Here is a 16,553-nt window from a genome sequence, read left to right as displayed (position 1 = left end):
GCTTAGCCTATGCAAAGCAAGTGTATACACAAGTTTGCAGTAGTGCGTTCGAAGCTAACAAGACTATCAGTTTTTTTTTAGTTCCTACACAAGCTAGATGTTCAGAATGAGCACTCATGGACCTCTTATAATTTACTTGACAAGCAATATAGTGATCTTTGGCATAAAAATTTGAGATCTTCTTGTTAGCCTCTTTCCTTGTTGCATCTTGAACCCCGTGTTGTGCAACTCTTGCACGAACTCCACGACATTTCTTGTGAACCCGACATGAAAGCGTTGTGCCAATTTCCAACAAGATGGGAGACTCGCAAGAAGAGATGACGGACGAGAATGTCATGAAGCATCTGTTTCAGTCATTTACATCCTATATGCAGCAGCAAGCATATGTGAAACGCGATAGTGATGCCATGGATGCCTTGAAGGCTATCCAACAGGAGATGAAGCAGTTTAACGGCCAACAAGTTTCAACTTACCTACATTTGTATGAAGAAAAGATGAAGTTTTTTGGGGTTTCTCAAGATGTTTGGAGCCGCTACTTCTTGCGGATCGTGGTTCGCGTGCTTGAAGTCCGAATTTTAGAAATTCAAGGAACACATACTGGTTGGACACAGTTTAAGAAGGCATTAAAAGATGAATATTTCCTGGAGGATATAGGTCTTATGAACCGCGGAAATTTCTTAGCATGGGTTTCTATGCCTAATAAAGGACTTTCAGTTACCGTCCTTCTGCAAGAGTTTAAGAGCGGCTATGATCAGTTGGATGGAACTGAGCAGCAAGCTTTGGAGATGCAGAAAGTGGAATTATTTTTACAAGCTGCTGATGCTGATTTACCGGAAAAGTTGGATGATCTTGTGGAAGATCAAGCTACCTATTCGGGCTTAAAGACCGAGTGGAGACATGTCATTGATGCTGTGAATGTGCTTGTTAAGAAGCAGTGCAGGAGGGTATGATTGCATCGTAATACAGGATCTGCTTCTGAAAAATCCTTGGAGACCTCTACTTCTACCCCTGCTGCAAGTTCTATGCCTAAGACTACTCCTCCTATTGTAAATCCACCAGTTCCTGCTGCTCCAGTGCCCTTATCAGTAGATGATGTTATTAAAGGCTTGGCAGATTTGACGATAGAGGCAGTCAAAGCTGAAGTTGGGAAGTTAAAAGAGCAACTTATGTCAGTACTACCTGCTGTAGCACCTGCTCCAGTGACTACTTTTCCAGCTGGCCAAAGAAAAGGGAGACGATGTATTTGGTGCAATAGTACAGAGCACCAACACTACAGAGATTGTGGTGCTTTTCAGGAAGCGCGTAAGAAGAACGTAGTGTTTTGGGGACAAGATGGGAAGATATGGCTGACAGAGACTGATGTTCCTCTTGACACAAACTTTGGTAAGGGAGGCATGAAGAAGCTCGTTGATGATATGGCTATGCGATCAGCTTATGTGAGTGTTAGAGGAGACGCTTCAGCTTATGGAGTCCAGCTTGAGCAAAAATCAGATGGAGACTCAGCCTTATGGTCCTCTGCCTTGGAGATAGTGAGAAGAGGGAAAGTTCCAGCATCTACTATGAATTGTGTGGGCTCCAGCATCCGAGGAGAAGTGGGATGGGATTCTCCTATTGACAGGTATTCTATTTTTGCTTATATGGCGAAAACACAGGGTTTAGATGCCATGGTTGAGGAAAAGAGAAGAAGAGATGAGGAGGGTCTTAGCACCTCCAAAAAGACTAGAGGGGGTGACTTTGTTTCACCACCTGTTACAGCTCCACCTATGACTAGTTCTCCAGCTCAATCAGGTCCTGAACAACCTATGGCAGACAAACAGATGAAAGAAAAGAGACAACCAAGAAAGGAGCCAGGATTCAAGCTCTTGTCACACCTTGATATGCAGATGGATATGAGTAAGATTTTCATGAAAGAATTTTGAATAGTGAAGTCACTTTTACTGTTGGAGAAGCTCTTGGGATTGCTAGAAGCGAAATACATGATCAGATGCTGGATCTTTTGCGGAGGAAACAACATGCAATGGAAGGACTTGCTTTACAAGGGTTATGGCATGGAGCTCTTGGGGAAGCGCATGATGATGTAGTGATGGTTGAGAATGCTTCTGTCAACCCGCAATTGGAGAAAATAGTTTAGCCTATGGAGTATGAGGATGATGATACCCCTATCCTCATTCCTCACGGCCATTTTTCACGCAGTCATTGGGCTAGAGCAACCACTGAGACGGTGGTAAGGATTGGAGAGAAACAGATTCCTTTGGTTGCTTTAGTTGATCATGGTTTCAAGATTAATCTTATTGCTCGAGGTGTTTATGAGAGTGGAAAGTGGCCTATGGATGCAGAACATGGCTGGCGCATGAGAGCAGCCAATAATACTTCCGGTGATATGTATGCTTCTTGTTCGAGCATCAGAATTTCTATTGGTAATGTTGAAGAGGATTATCATTGCTTTGTTCAGGATTCTTGCTCTTATCCGATTATTCTTGGATAGCCTTTCATTACAGAAGCAAGAATGGAGACAAAAGTGATGGATGATGGCTCAGCCTATGCACGGATACACAGTAAGGATGGTATGTGAGCTGTTCAGTTTATGACTGTTGGAGTAAATCATTCGAGAAACAGGGACTCCTTGTGTGAGGCACCACTACCTGCGAAGGAGTTGGATTTTCATTAGGTACCGCTGTCTTGCAAGACGCCAGTGGTATGGAGCGGAGAAAAGAGAAGATCTCACCTCCTGGCAGCCAGTCTTTCTCCACTAGTTTTTTTGGTTTTTCTTCAAATAGTTCAGTGAGTTATCAGAAAATTTCAGATTTGTCTAGAGCTACCAGGCACTACATTGGTTGTAAGGAGAAAGAGTTGAAGACTGCAAGTATTTTGCAAGCAGAAGAGCATGTGGATGGGCTATATGAAGGAATGTCTTATGCAGATACATTGTCTGAGATGGAAAATATGCTGAAAATTGATGTATGTAAGGGTTCAAGGATCATACCTGTGCAATCCTTGGATATGTATTAGGAAATTTCTAATTTTATGCTGAAAACAGAGTTAGAGGTTGAGAAAACTCAGCAAACCGAATCTATGGCTGATCTTGATCAGCTTTCAGAGTTGCAGAGGGTTGAAACCTTTCAGCCAGTAGAGTTAAATGCTGGAAAAATTCAGCATATAGAGTATGAGGCTACATCATGGTAGTCCATAGAGCAGAGGGCTGAAACCTTTCAGCCAATAGAGTTTAATGCTGAAAATTTTCAGCATAGAGAGTTTCAGGCTGCACCCATGTAGTCCATAGAGCAAAGGGCTGAAATCTTTCAGCCAATAGAGTTGAGAGTTGCTGAAAAATTGCAGAAATTACAGCAAAGAAAAGAGTGCCTGTGATGCCAAGGTTGACACGAAGTATAAAATAGTTGATAAGAAGGTTAAACCGGTTGCAGGGCCGCTTCCTCCTAATAGTGATGAGCATATAGAAAAAGCTATGAAGCAGCCTATGTTGACAGATCCTACAAATATTGGACATGAATTTATAGTTGAAACTCTTGTAGAATTGAAGATTGGAATTGATGATTTCTTGCTTCCAGTGGAAAAAGAATGTTTTAGAGAGATGCTTGGACGACATGGCAAGGCATTTGCTTTCTTTCCTCATGAAATTGGCTGCATTAGTCCCGAATTGGTTGCACCTATGGTCATCTTCACTGTCCCTCATGTGCCATGGAATATACATCCTATACCTGTGCCTAGAGCACACTTGCCAAAGCTGATAGAGTTGCTAAATGAGAAGATTAAGATGGGGATTTTGGAACCCTCTTCTGCGCCCTATTCTAACAGGTGGTTTAGTGTACCAAAGAAGAATGGAACCTTGAGATTTATTCAGGATATGCAGCCCGTGAATAGAGTGACAATCAGGAATGTGGGAATAGGACCAATTGTGGATGAGTTTGCCGAGGCTTTTGCAGGACAAGCCATCTATTCCCTAGGTGACTTGTATTCTGGTTATGACCAGTTTCAGCTTGCCTTGGAAAGCAGGGATATTACCACTATGCGGACACCTATTGGTCTTGTGAGGATGTGTACCTTGCCTCAAGGTGCCACTAACTCAGTTGCTCATATGATGAATGCTATGCATAAAGTTTTGCGAGACTATATTCCGCAGTATACCATGCCTTTCCTAGATGATGTGCCTATTAAGGGTTGTGCAGAAGAAGAAAAGAATGAGAGTCTTGATTTGCGAGGATGTAGACAGTTTGTGGCTCAACACTTGGTTGCTTGTGAGAAAATATTGACACGATTAGAGGAGGTGAATTTGACTCTTTTAGGCCTGAAATATGTCTTTGGTGTTAATGAAGTCATCATAGTTGGGCATATGGTTGGTTATTATGGCAGGAAGCCTTCACCTGCAAAGGTGGATGCCATAAGCAGGATTGCAGAGTATTGCTCGACTACTTCACAGGTGAGGAGATTTGTGGGAGCTTGTGTATTTTAAATCATTTGGATTCCTCATTTTGCTCACATAGCAGATGTTATCTATCAGCTTCTTTGAAAGGGGCAGAAATCTCATTGGGATGAGAAGCATTCGAAAGACATGTGTAAACTTAAGAAGCTGTTGCAGTCAGCTCCTACTCTTCGCAAGGCGGATTATCAGTGTGGACGGCCAATCATGTTGACAGTTGATACTAGCCCTATTGGCATAGGTTGTGCAGTGGGACAGGATGATGCTGATGGGAATAGATATGCAATTCGTTTTGGAGCTAAAGTTCTTAATGAGCGGCAGAGGAGATATCCGCATATTAAAAGAGAGTTGTGGGGAGTAGTCACTGCACTGAAGTGTGAGAAAGATTATTTTATTGGTGCTTCAGTTGTTGTGGAAACAGATTGCTTGCCTTTTCTTGGCATGATTACTAGCTGTTCGACTCCAGATATAGTGATGCTTAGGTGGATTGCCTACATCAAATCATTGAATCCATAATTTCGACACATAGCAGGAAAAGATAATCCAGTTGCTGACATACTTGTACTTAGAACCTACCAACCCTTGTTATAAAGAGTGGCAAATCTATTTTGTGACTTAAACACAAGGCCATGCGACGTTGCAACTTGTTGTATGTGACAAGTGTTGCACCTAACTTGTGGGATCATTTCTCCCATCAAACGGCATTTCTTGGTCAGGAAATAGGCTTGATCAAGATTTAGGGTTTGGGAGTCCTCTTGACCCAACCCAACCCTAACCTTACTAGGCCGACAACATTTGACCCTAGGGTTTCGAAACTCGATCGGAAGTCTAGTATTAGACCATTTGATCCTTAGGGTAAAACTCTAGATCATTGTTGCATGGGCGTTTAGCTAACCGTAACATTGCATGAACGTTGGTAGGACCTTTGGGATTGAAAGTCTTAACTTGGCATCCCAAGTGTGATACTAGATAGAATTTTTTAACGTTAATTAACTGTAGCTAGCGCTTTGAGGTGTTTGTTGTACTAATTGTTTATGCTTTTAAGAATCCCATGTGGGTTATGTCAATACAAGCGATTTACCTAAAACGATCTAATTGTCTTGCGACGAGAGTGATCTTTGCTTAGAAGAGATGCAAATAATTTTCCTAAGAGATGCAATTAAATAAATTCAAGATACAACATTCTGTGCAAGTATGTGAATTATAGACTTTTCCTTCTATGAAACTATAGGGTTTGCAAAGACCATTTCTTTTCCTTGCTTAATCTATAATGATAGACAATTCACGGCTAACTCATATAAAAACCTATGTTGAGTTTCAACAAGAATTATACCTATAAACCCTTTGTCCGATGCATTGAATTCATGATTTAATATGAATTGCATCTTTTCTAAAACAACTTCGATAAAGAAGTTAATGCATGAGGAATGTCATAAGACTATCGTTGACTTAATCCGTTCTACGGCACTTAATCTGACTTGAAATGCAAGCATCTTCACATGCAACAGGAAAGTTCATGGTTTCATTTCCATGCAATGCAATTCTTGGACATGTTTCTATGGACGTCAATGATTATTTCCTACGAATCACATATAGGAAATCATTGCCTAAATGCATTATGCGCTTGTTCTTTCTTGCGAGGAACACAAGGATGCATTTAAACAAATTTTCATCCTTTTAACCTAAGCAATATGCATTTAGGATTGTCACTTTGGAAATGCAAGAAAAGTGCAACATGCAACTAAAACTTGTAAGATGAATGGATAATTGCATTCATAACTTTTCCATGAAAATTAAATGTGCCCAATACATTTCTTTTATGTGGAATTAAACTTCTAAAAACTTGGGCATGAGGACTCGCAGCGATGTCCACCTATAAACTTGGGTTGGAGACTCCCGCATGTGCACCTTGCATCTTTTGTTTTGGGGCCATTTATGCAGCGTATTTTTTTGTCGAGCGGCTCCCCTTGGGTTACTCACGAGTGCTGAAGACTCACAGTCCGCGATCTTCCTCTCCTGCGGCAGGATCAGGGGCCTTGGAGGCTTGGGTTTTAATTCTTGGGGAAGCACGCGTATACAAGGCTTATGAAAGCCTTGTTAGAAGCTTCTGCTTCTCAACAGAATGATGTGGAGGGAATATGATTAGGGGAGGAGATTGACGACGAAGGGGGGAGATTATGACGATGATGGCAGCGGTATGGACAGGCGATAGCAGGTGGCAGCAACGGGTAGCGGCGGTGGTTATGGCGGCTCCTCCATGGCAAGCGGGCATCACAACAGCCTTCGTTTCCTTCCTCTCTCCCCTCACAAGGGGGGAGTATTATAGGTTAAGGGAGGGAAAGTAGCCACACACATGGCTTGTGTGCATGCCTTCTCCCTCATGCTTCCCCACATCACTTAGCTCCTCTCCCTCTCCCTCTCACACTCCTCTCCCCTACCATGCATCCGCTGAGGGGGAGGGGTTATTATTAAAAAAAATTGCATCGGCCTTATTTGCACAACACGGTTGGGGTTTATTAACGCGCGCACAGGGTAAGCATGTAACTGCCAACTTTTTACGATGTGGGAGATTACTTTGGGGTGCCTTATTGTGCGGGTTGTGCAGGGTTGAAGGTCGACTTAATATTTCGAGCGGGAATATTACAGATGGACTATGAAGAAAGGGCATGATGATATATCTCCTAAAAAGAATTATGATTGATGTATACAAATGTAGTAGGTAGCTTAGCATTGAATAATGGGTGACTTCGAATGGATATAAACATTTTACTTATACTTTTGTGTAATAGTTTTCGAAGTGTTCGACACAACAAAACGAGAGAGAGAGAGAGAGAGAGAGAGAGAGAGAGAGAGAGAGAGAGAGAGAGAGAGAGAGAGAGAGAGAGAAGAATCTTACAGGCTAAAGAAGGGAGAAATGTGGAGCTTAGAAGGAGAAGAACAAATTGTCAGAAGAAAGATACTATGAAGCTAAAGTTATTGGAGTTGAGGAGCAAGATGGTAGGGCTACTAAAGTCAATGGGATGATACAAGTTCTCAGTTTTTAGATGATGGTAATAAGAGTCTTCTTTTTGTCTTGTTTTCTTCTATTGCTTCATGGGGCAGAGAGTTCACAGATCAGTTTTGATGTATGGATCTGAGTGAAAGAGAGCAGAGGGTTGTTCTTCATCATGTTGAGAGTGGTGTATGTTAGTTGTTGTGTGAGGTTTCTCATCAACAGAGAAAAATGGAAGTAAAGAATCTTTGCATCTTAAACTAGGTATATGGCCGGGAATATGTGTTATGGAAAATTGTTGAATGCATGGGTTCGAGTTAGTGGAAATCTAAATGGATTTGCAACCAAGAAATAATGGATTAGACTTCATAAAGTTTGAATCTCTTGCAACTCTTCATCAATGCAAGATATGATGAGATGTATCTACTGGTATGCTGAAATGACAATCTGAAGTCAAAGAATGTGTCTTCCCCTTTACAAGTTTGTGCTTTTGGAACAGAGTAGTTGTGTTTGCTGTATAGAGCATGCAAGAATTTAGGACTGCAAACTATGCAGAGCTATTTTAGGGTAGCTAATCAAGGAATTTTGTAAGAGAAGGGGATTTAATAATGGGGAAATACTAGCTACATTGGCTGGTATTTAAGGTGTTAGGGACTTGATTTTTGACCATTAGATTATAATACAAGTCTCCTTTCATCTTCATCTCTGTCTCTCCCATCTTTCATGGCTTCTTTCTCTCTCTTTCTGTCTTTCTCTCTCCTTTCCTAGTCTTTCTCTCTCCTCATCACTCTCTTTCTCCCTCTTCCTACAGTCTTCCTCTCTCTTTTGCACTCTCTCTCTCTCTCTTCTCTTCTTCTCCCTCTCATGTCCTCTTCATGACAAGTGGTATCAGAGCTCTAATTCTGATCCATTTAGTTACCATACATGCTCACTTACCATCCATTTCATTTTAAAAATCCAAGAAGCTTCAAGTACATAGGGACATGCACTAAAACAAAGGAGCACTGAAGGACCCAGGGGTCAAGGACTAGGAGGACAATAATCAAGAGCATTAATGGATTCCTTGAACCAAGTTTCAAGGCTGGAAGATTGGATTTGGCAGCTCGTGGGTCATTTTGGGCCAAATTTGAAGGTAAATTTTTAGAAACAGTGGTCACAAGAAGTAGGGAAGAGTTGGACTTGGTTACTTTTCACATGGAGTCTTCTCTCTCTTCATTCTCAAGCTCCTATTGCCAAGCTTCCATGGAGGAGAAACAACATAGATCTTCTTCCTTCCATCTCCAATGGTTAGATGCCTTCTACTGCCGAGGTCTCATGCTTCATGTCAAGTACCTAATTGGTATTTTGAGCTATCTTCTTCCCTTGTGTGTATAGCCTGCAATTTGTGTTCCAAATTTTTGGCATCGATTTGGGCAAAAATAGCAACACATCAAGCTTCTCCTTCATCTTGGCCTTCTTCCCCTCCATCTACCAGTTGGTTTTTGCAAATTTGAAGCCTCCTTCTCATCTTCTTGGACTTTCTTCAACCTTTGAAACCCTAACAAGTGTAGTCCATTGAGAGCCATGGATTCTTCTTCAAAACTCATTGATTCTTAGGGATTTTTCCTTTCTTGGCACCAAGAACTTGTGTCTACAAGAATCTTTGAAGAAGCAAGCATCAAGAAGCCCGTATTTGAAGATGGAGGCAAGAATGCAAGCTTGACATTTGTGGTAGCCGTAGCCATAGACCACAACCTTCAATTTCTTCAAGTTCTCTTCAAGACTGGGTCTTGGGGCTTCAAGATTAGACTCCTTACCATCAATGGAGCTTGCCTACCCAATTGGAAGAGCTTTGGAGCACAAGAAGGCATTATGGGGTGAGATTTTGGGGCATTCTTCTTCTATGATCTTCAAGGCATGCTGAGAGCTACTAAAGTTCATCCCGTCATTCTCCCATTGAAGAATCAAGCTTGAAGACTCAATTCTTGGCTGAAATTGTCATCATGGAGCTAAGAGGAGCATTGGAGAGCAAGCATGGGACATTGGCCATTGATTCTAAGCCCGTCTTCACCAATCAAAGAGGTAATTGACTCTTGAACTCTCTTTTAATTCCATCCTCTTGTTAAGTCTAAAAGCCTATTGTTGGAAGCCTATTGTTGGAAGAGATTCAAGTAGTTAATCATCCATTTTATTGAAGGTTTCAATGCTTATATGCTACCAATTTAATTTCAGTCCTCTCTTAGGCTTCCTTGCATTGAAAATGGTCCATTCTATGTTGAAAATTCTCACTACTGTTTACTAATTGCCTCGCCCTAATCTCTTGACTTGTGATGATTGTTTGACCATAAACTAATATCTGAAATCCATTGTAAATGAGGTGAGATAGCAGTGATTCACTGCTCCGTAAGCCCTCTCCTTATTCCCAACTCAATTCCATGCACTTCATGAAAAGAATTACTTCCAAGCTCCCATGCATAGCATGCTGATTGCTTAATTAATAAATGTCTGCCATGTATAATCCGAGTGAGGAAAAAGCCCGATGCTAAGCGAGGTGGCAAGACAAAAGAGGGTGACCCCCCCTTTCCATCAAAGACCCTGAAGGGGTACACAACCCGGCCCGGAGGGCACTTTGCCCACCTCCTAGTGATTTGGAGCCCGAACTTGTTTGCAGGTGCATGGATATTTTGGGGACCATGGGAATTGGCATGTCATGATGATGCCATTGATGTCTATGACATATTGATGTACTTGGGATTATGCCACTAATGTATATGGCATATGGACGTACCACTGATTTACTTGCAGTGATGTATGATTGAGAATTAATGCCACATGTAGTCATGTATGCAGTTATGACAGTGAATGCAACAAACACTGCATGTATGATGCTCATATGTGAGTGAGATGGTCATGGGAATGCTCATTTTCATCCGCACTAGTGATGTTATGGTTTAGACCATGTGTATGTATGCTGAAGCAATGTATGGTGCCATGGGAGAAGCGGTTGTAGACATACAATAGAGAAAGGGACCATATTTCAGCTCTCTTCAATTCCTATTGGGTGCTGTAGGCATTTTTCAGTCAGTTGAGAGGTAAAGAGTGAGTACTAGCACTGAAGAGAAGGCCCCAAAGAGTGTTTGTAGACCTCAGCAATCCCCCCTATTGGTTTGACACTTTAGTTGGGCACTACCCATCCCTTACGGGCCAAAATAGTCCCCTACTGCTCTCAAATAGGGTGTAAAATTGCATAAAACAGCCACAGATTTTCTATTACAAAAATTTTGTGTTAAACTTGTAGTAGTGTGCTTATGACCAATTCAAAGAGGGCATCTTTGGATCCGAGGTTTAACAAAAAAGTAGGTTAATCGGAGCTTCCTAGCTCAAGTTACGGGCAAAATAGTGATAGGTGGTCTAACGGGACTGCATCTAACCATGGCAAGGAATAAGAGAAAAACTAAGGCAAATGATGACCTCCAGCAACAAATAAGGGATGCATGCATCTTGACGGCTGAAATTAACCATGAGGTGGAAGGAATAAGGGAAAAACTAAGAGAAATGATGACCTCTAGCAACAAATAAGGGATGCATGCGCCTCAAGGGTTGAAATTAACCATGAGGTGGAAGATGAAGATTACTCTCATGACGTGGGGGACCTCAGTGCGCTCATTAACACCCTAAGTTTGCATGAGACAAGGCATGTTGAGAGGCATAGAGAATTGATGGAAGGCATTGGTCAAATGAAGACCACTATGGACACCCTTGCTGCCTAGCGCAGAAAGTGGATGGAATTCCAAATGAAAGGGAAGGAACATGAGGATAGATTGGGTATGCATGTTGGATGAGTGACGGGGGCCCATTAGTGAATGCAGCAAATATGAACTCCCAAGGCATTTTGGGGAGAGTGGACATCCCTAACAACACTTTTGAATAGGGAGAGCCTTCACATAGATAAGAGGAGCCCATGAACAATGCAATGAGAGGCAACTTTCAGTCATCACAAGGGCCCACTGGGGTTTTGGTTAGCATGGTGAGGTGTAATCTTGGTATCTCACGATCCTTTTGGTGTTGGCAGGTGCTCCTCCACACTCTCCTTATGGAGATGGAGTGGTATTGAGGGTAAGGGGGGTTGGGTTGAGAGTTGATGGAGATTGAGTTGAGGGATGAGTGGATTTATGAGTTAATGGATGGGCTCTAAGGTCTTATGATACCTCCTTTTTCATAGTTTTAAGGGGGGGTTGCAATTTTGTGTAAATACAAAAAAGTTAAGGCAAGGGCCTAATGTAATTCTAGTGTTTAAAGTTAATTATTTTCATTAAACATGAAATTTGAAGATGTTAAGTTATGTCTATCAAAATCAGACAGGTATCTAGAACTCAAATTTTAACGCATCTAAACCCTGAAATTGACTGCAAGGGCTACGTAGAGCTAAAGACACATCATAGATCCATCATTGGGCTGAAACTTAAGGCAAGTAGTTCAAAATTTGGCTATAAACGGTCCTCCAAATTGCGCATGGTGTTTACCGTAATGGCCCTGTGGGCCGGGGGGGACTACCCCCTAGACCAAAAGGATCCTGAGATACCAAGTAGGTTGGAGAGAAAACGCGTATCGTGACAGGTCCTCCAAATTGGACCCTAGTGCAGTAATGGCTCTACATGAGCATGGATTCTCACTTGCAAAAGAGCAACCAAAATCCCATACCCGAACAGAGAGAAACAGAGACCCTAGAACATCAATGGGCCAATCTAGCAAACAAGGGCAAAAAGGCCACACTGTAAAAACACACATGTGTTGCATTAGGAGTGCATCTAGTCAAAGTGAAAAGCAACAACATCAAGCTACAATAGAAAGAATGACTAGATATGATAGTCCTGATGATAGATGCTCCTTGAATAGCACTGCACTGACGATCCAAGACATCAGTGGAGAATCCACATCTAGTCGTGTAGTTGGGGACTCGAGGGCATTTGTCAAAAGGCTTAAATTTACAAGCCAAGACCCGGAAGATGAAGACATAGTACCACCTGCTTATCTTAGGGTCAAACTCACCGTGAAAAGAGAGCATACTATCGATGCTCTGATTGATGAAGGAGCAGATTTTAATATCTTGACCTATGAGGCATGGACCGTACTAGGCCAACCAGAGCTCACACCGACTAATGCAACTCTTAGCCCTTACAGGGGACACCCACAAGCACTCATAGGAAAGTGCAAAATCCTTGCAAAAATTGAAACTGAAAGCTTGCCTATCCTATTTTATGTTCCTCCAAATAGTGCTAATTACGGGAAGGAAACCCTCCTAGGAAGACCCTTCAAAAGGGCAACCAAGTGCGAGGCTGACTTTGTAGCACTGAGAATACACCTGACACTACCAGGTGTGAGGATAGTCACAACCTTTAGCAAGGGTGACCTCATCAAACCTCGAGGGAAAGGCAAGGAAGGTACTGACATAACAGTCAAGCCTACTAATGAGAGCAAGGACTTGTTGGAAGAGCTGATATAAGCATAGGTCGAACAATGAGAACCAGTGGAGTGAGGCCATGCCTGAAATAAGAAGGTCAAGGGACAATGCCAAGGACAGGCTTTGGACTTACAAATATCTTAGAATACTTTAAAAGAATCCCAAGCCTTATAGACGAAGGCATCGATGGAGGGTCAACACAATGCCGCGATGGATATCCAAAGCGTTACTACGTGCTCAAGGGTATTACACAGGAAACCAATGGATTTGGATACCAAAACCCTCTGCTAAATCACCTCTATCAGCTGAAGGCCAGATTGCATTAGATGCAACGAAGCACATGAGGAAGTCTAAGAAAAACTCTAGGTCTCGAGGCAAGAAACCAAACATGAGAATTCAAAAGAAAGAGCCTCAGCCTAGCATGCTTAATAAGCAGATGTCATATGTAACCATTGAGCGTGCACAAAAGCCATTAGTTCCCAAAAAGACTTTGATTTCCCAAGAGGATAACAGGCATCATGGGCACAACATTGCTATGGCAAGGCTGATCACTCAACAAAGAAAATGGCACAATCATGTAATAGCCTCAAGCAAATCATTCAGCCAGTGCCAAGTCCACCTAAGAGTCCTAGATCTCCTACACCCTCTTTTCCCAAACGGACACAGGAAGCACTACAGCAGTCATCAAGGGAAACTGCTCAATCCCAATCTCTATCTCCATTTAAGCTTCCAAATGTCCAAGAGGTGGGACATGACACCATCCTTAGCTCTCGGCCCAAGGATATGCCTGAGAAACATAATGTGACTAGATCAACTCATGCTCGATCTACACAGATGAATGCGCAAAGGAAAACAAAAGACACGACCACTTCCAATCGCCCTAGGGACTTGACACTGCAATCCACCAAGGGTAGCCAGCCCACTGGACTAGTTGCTACTACTTTCAATCAGGGTTCACAGCAGTCACAACCCTTGGCCGTGACAATGCCCCTTGTGGAATGTGTCCTTAGTAGTTTACCTGTGGAGGACGTGTCGCAACCAAATTCCTTGACAACTCCAACACTTCCAAAGTGCCTAAAGCCTAGGCTGGAGGAGTTAAACACAAGGGAATTGACTGAAGAGCTAGACTCTCCAAAGAGGGAGGCAGTTGTACCCTCACAACCTAGCAAGGCTATTCAATAGGCCATGGCTATGTCCCATGAGGACACACTACAGAAAGAAAATGCTAAGGCCCAACCAAGCACATTAACGGTTGACCTAGTCCAGGGTCCTGAGTCGTTAAGAGATGCACCTTCACTGACCAAGAAAAAGAGGAGAAAACAACGAAAACAATAGCAGTTGCAAGTGGTTGTGGATCCCAAGAACATTCAGACGAAGAGCACTAGAGAGCTGAGGAATAAAGCATCGAGTCCATCCACCACTGAACCAATTGATGCCTCTCCTAATAGCGGTGAAACCTCAAACACATCCGTGTGCTTTGGGAAATCAAAGTAGTCGTTGCCATCAACAGTTGCTTGCAACACTCAATCCATTGACAATAGAACTCGCATTGACCAATTAAGAGTGGATACAATGCTGTCACAACAGGGTGACTTTATACCAGTCACATCCAAGGAGAACCATGACTCAATAACGAAGCCTCAGGAGAAACATGGAAACCCCAAGAGCATAAGAAATCCTAGCGTTGGCCAAACTTGCTCGTCTAGGCCTGAGCCCCCAATAATGCTAAAGCCCAAGCAAACTCCTAGAACGTTGCATGAGATAGCAATCGAGTAAGCCCTCGTTGAACATAGAAGTTTCATAGAATGCTTAATCGAGTTGGATGCTAAGATCAAACTGTTTACATGTGTCTACGTCCTGACATACATGGGTGCATTCCCTAGAGAGCAGCTTGAAGAATACTTGCCATTTCCCTTATCCTGGGAAGAGCAAGAACATCTTGACGAGCACTATAACATGCTCCTATATGAACGCATGCGACTCATCTCTGACGAGGAAGCCGACGAACTACGCTGAACTGTAACAGTTAATGATGTGCTCTGCCAACCAAATCTTTTAGAGATAGAGAAACTAAAGTGACTATCAGAGGGTCAAAGTCAATTTGAACAACGTTGGTGTGAAAATCACGTTGCAATGGCCAAACTAGGAGTAGAGATCATGACAATCTCAGAGGAGCGATTGGCCAAATGGTGGTCTCAAAGAGACGCAACCTATGTGGCATCAACTTCCCTTCGAGTGCTGACTACCATTCGGGGTATGGACTTAGCTGAAACTAGCTAAGAGAATACTCTATTTGATAAGGTTCTCACTGAGGAGGAGTTACATATTGCTAGTAGACTCGGACAAGGTTCCATGCTACTCAATGTTGCAAAGTGTCTATTGGTATTGAGTAAGCTTCCAGGAGTACTAGATGCATGTGCCACACTCGAGTACAATCCAGAGTTCTACAATTGGATTTTATTCTCGTGAATTGACATGGATTCGTAAATATGTACATAAATAAATAATGAATTTTATGACCCTCTATAGAAAATGTCAACACACACAAGCAATGATAGTCAAGCACAGAAAGAAGAGTTGGGTTCAACAGGCTATGCTCCTCAGGTCTTTCTCTCACCCCACATTTAAAATTTGTGTGACCATTCCCGCCTCTAGGTGGAGGGCATGCAACCCTCATCACCACCATAGGAAGCTCTGACCAACATCTCTGAGGGTGGAGACAGGGTACCATCCCTTCCTATGCACCTTTCCCCTTATGGTCTATCCTTTTGAGGATGAGCCCTGCCCTACTCCCTTACAATCGATCCATGTAACTTAGCATAAGCCAATATCTGCTAATGGTTGGAGGCAAAATGAACATCATCATGGGGGGCCATCCCTCTACAACAAACACTACAAGCCTCATCTCTCCCTTCCTCGTCATATGCGCTTGATAACCCGCGCTATAATCCCCTCCCTGCAAATGGTTTTATCCTATATCAAGGCCTAATCCTTGGTTTGCATTTTGCAGGTCCCCCTATGTGGAACACATGGAGCACCGAGGGCAGCTGGCTTGCAAAGACGCTCTCTACCCGTTGAAGAAAACATGCAGCACAAGCTCCTTCGCCAGTGCACTACATGTCTAGCTTCAAAGGGTATGCAAAGAAATGAGGTCCCAAGCAACATCACCTCGGACGTAGGCCAAAAAATCCCTAGGACGGGGGAATAGGAGCTCAAGGGAGCACACAAGGCATGGCAAAACCAGTTGTGCGGGCCCCCAACAAACGCTTGGGCACCAAGTGCTCAAAAGAAGAAAGGGCAGCTCGAGACAAGGAAGAATTTGATGCATTGTTCCAAAGAATTTTAGAAACAGTTGTGGCCAGAGACTACACCATTCACGTCCCGGCCGACATATTCCCTTCCCAACCTCATAGGCGCCCCCCACCAGTAGAGCCTTAGTCACCTGACCACCGAAACTCACCCCGCCTCGTGCAAATCGAGTAGCCCCTATCATATATAAGCAACTTTGCAAAGGCCATCTTGCCATAACTTTTTATCTTTTGATGGTTAAAGGGGCAGGCTCCCCACTTGTACACACTTTCCTCACCTATTGCTAATCAGCACACCGGAATGGGCATCGCAATCAGCATCATAGGATTTTGAAAAAGTAATATCTTGACATGATTGCATTTGTTCTTTGTACTTGA

This window comes from Lygodium microphyllum, chromosome 30, assembly GCF_053477565.2.
Source record: "Lygodium microphyllum isolate KBCC chromosome 30, Lygodium_microphyllum_v1.1.10, whole genome shotgun sequence".
Classification (NCBI taxonomy): domain Eukaryota; kingdom Viridiplantae; phylum Streptophyta; class Polypodiopsida; order Schizaeales; family Lygodiaceae; genus Lygodium; species Lygodium microphyllum.
Note: the sequence above shows the minus strand (reverse complement) of the source record.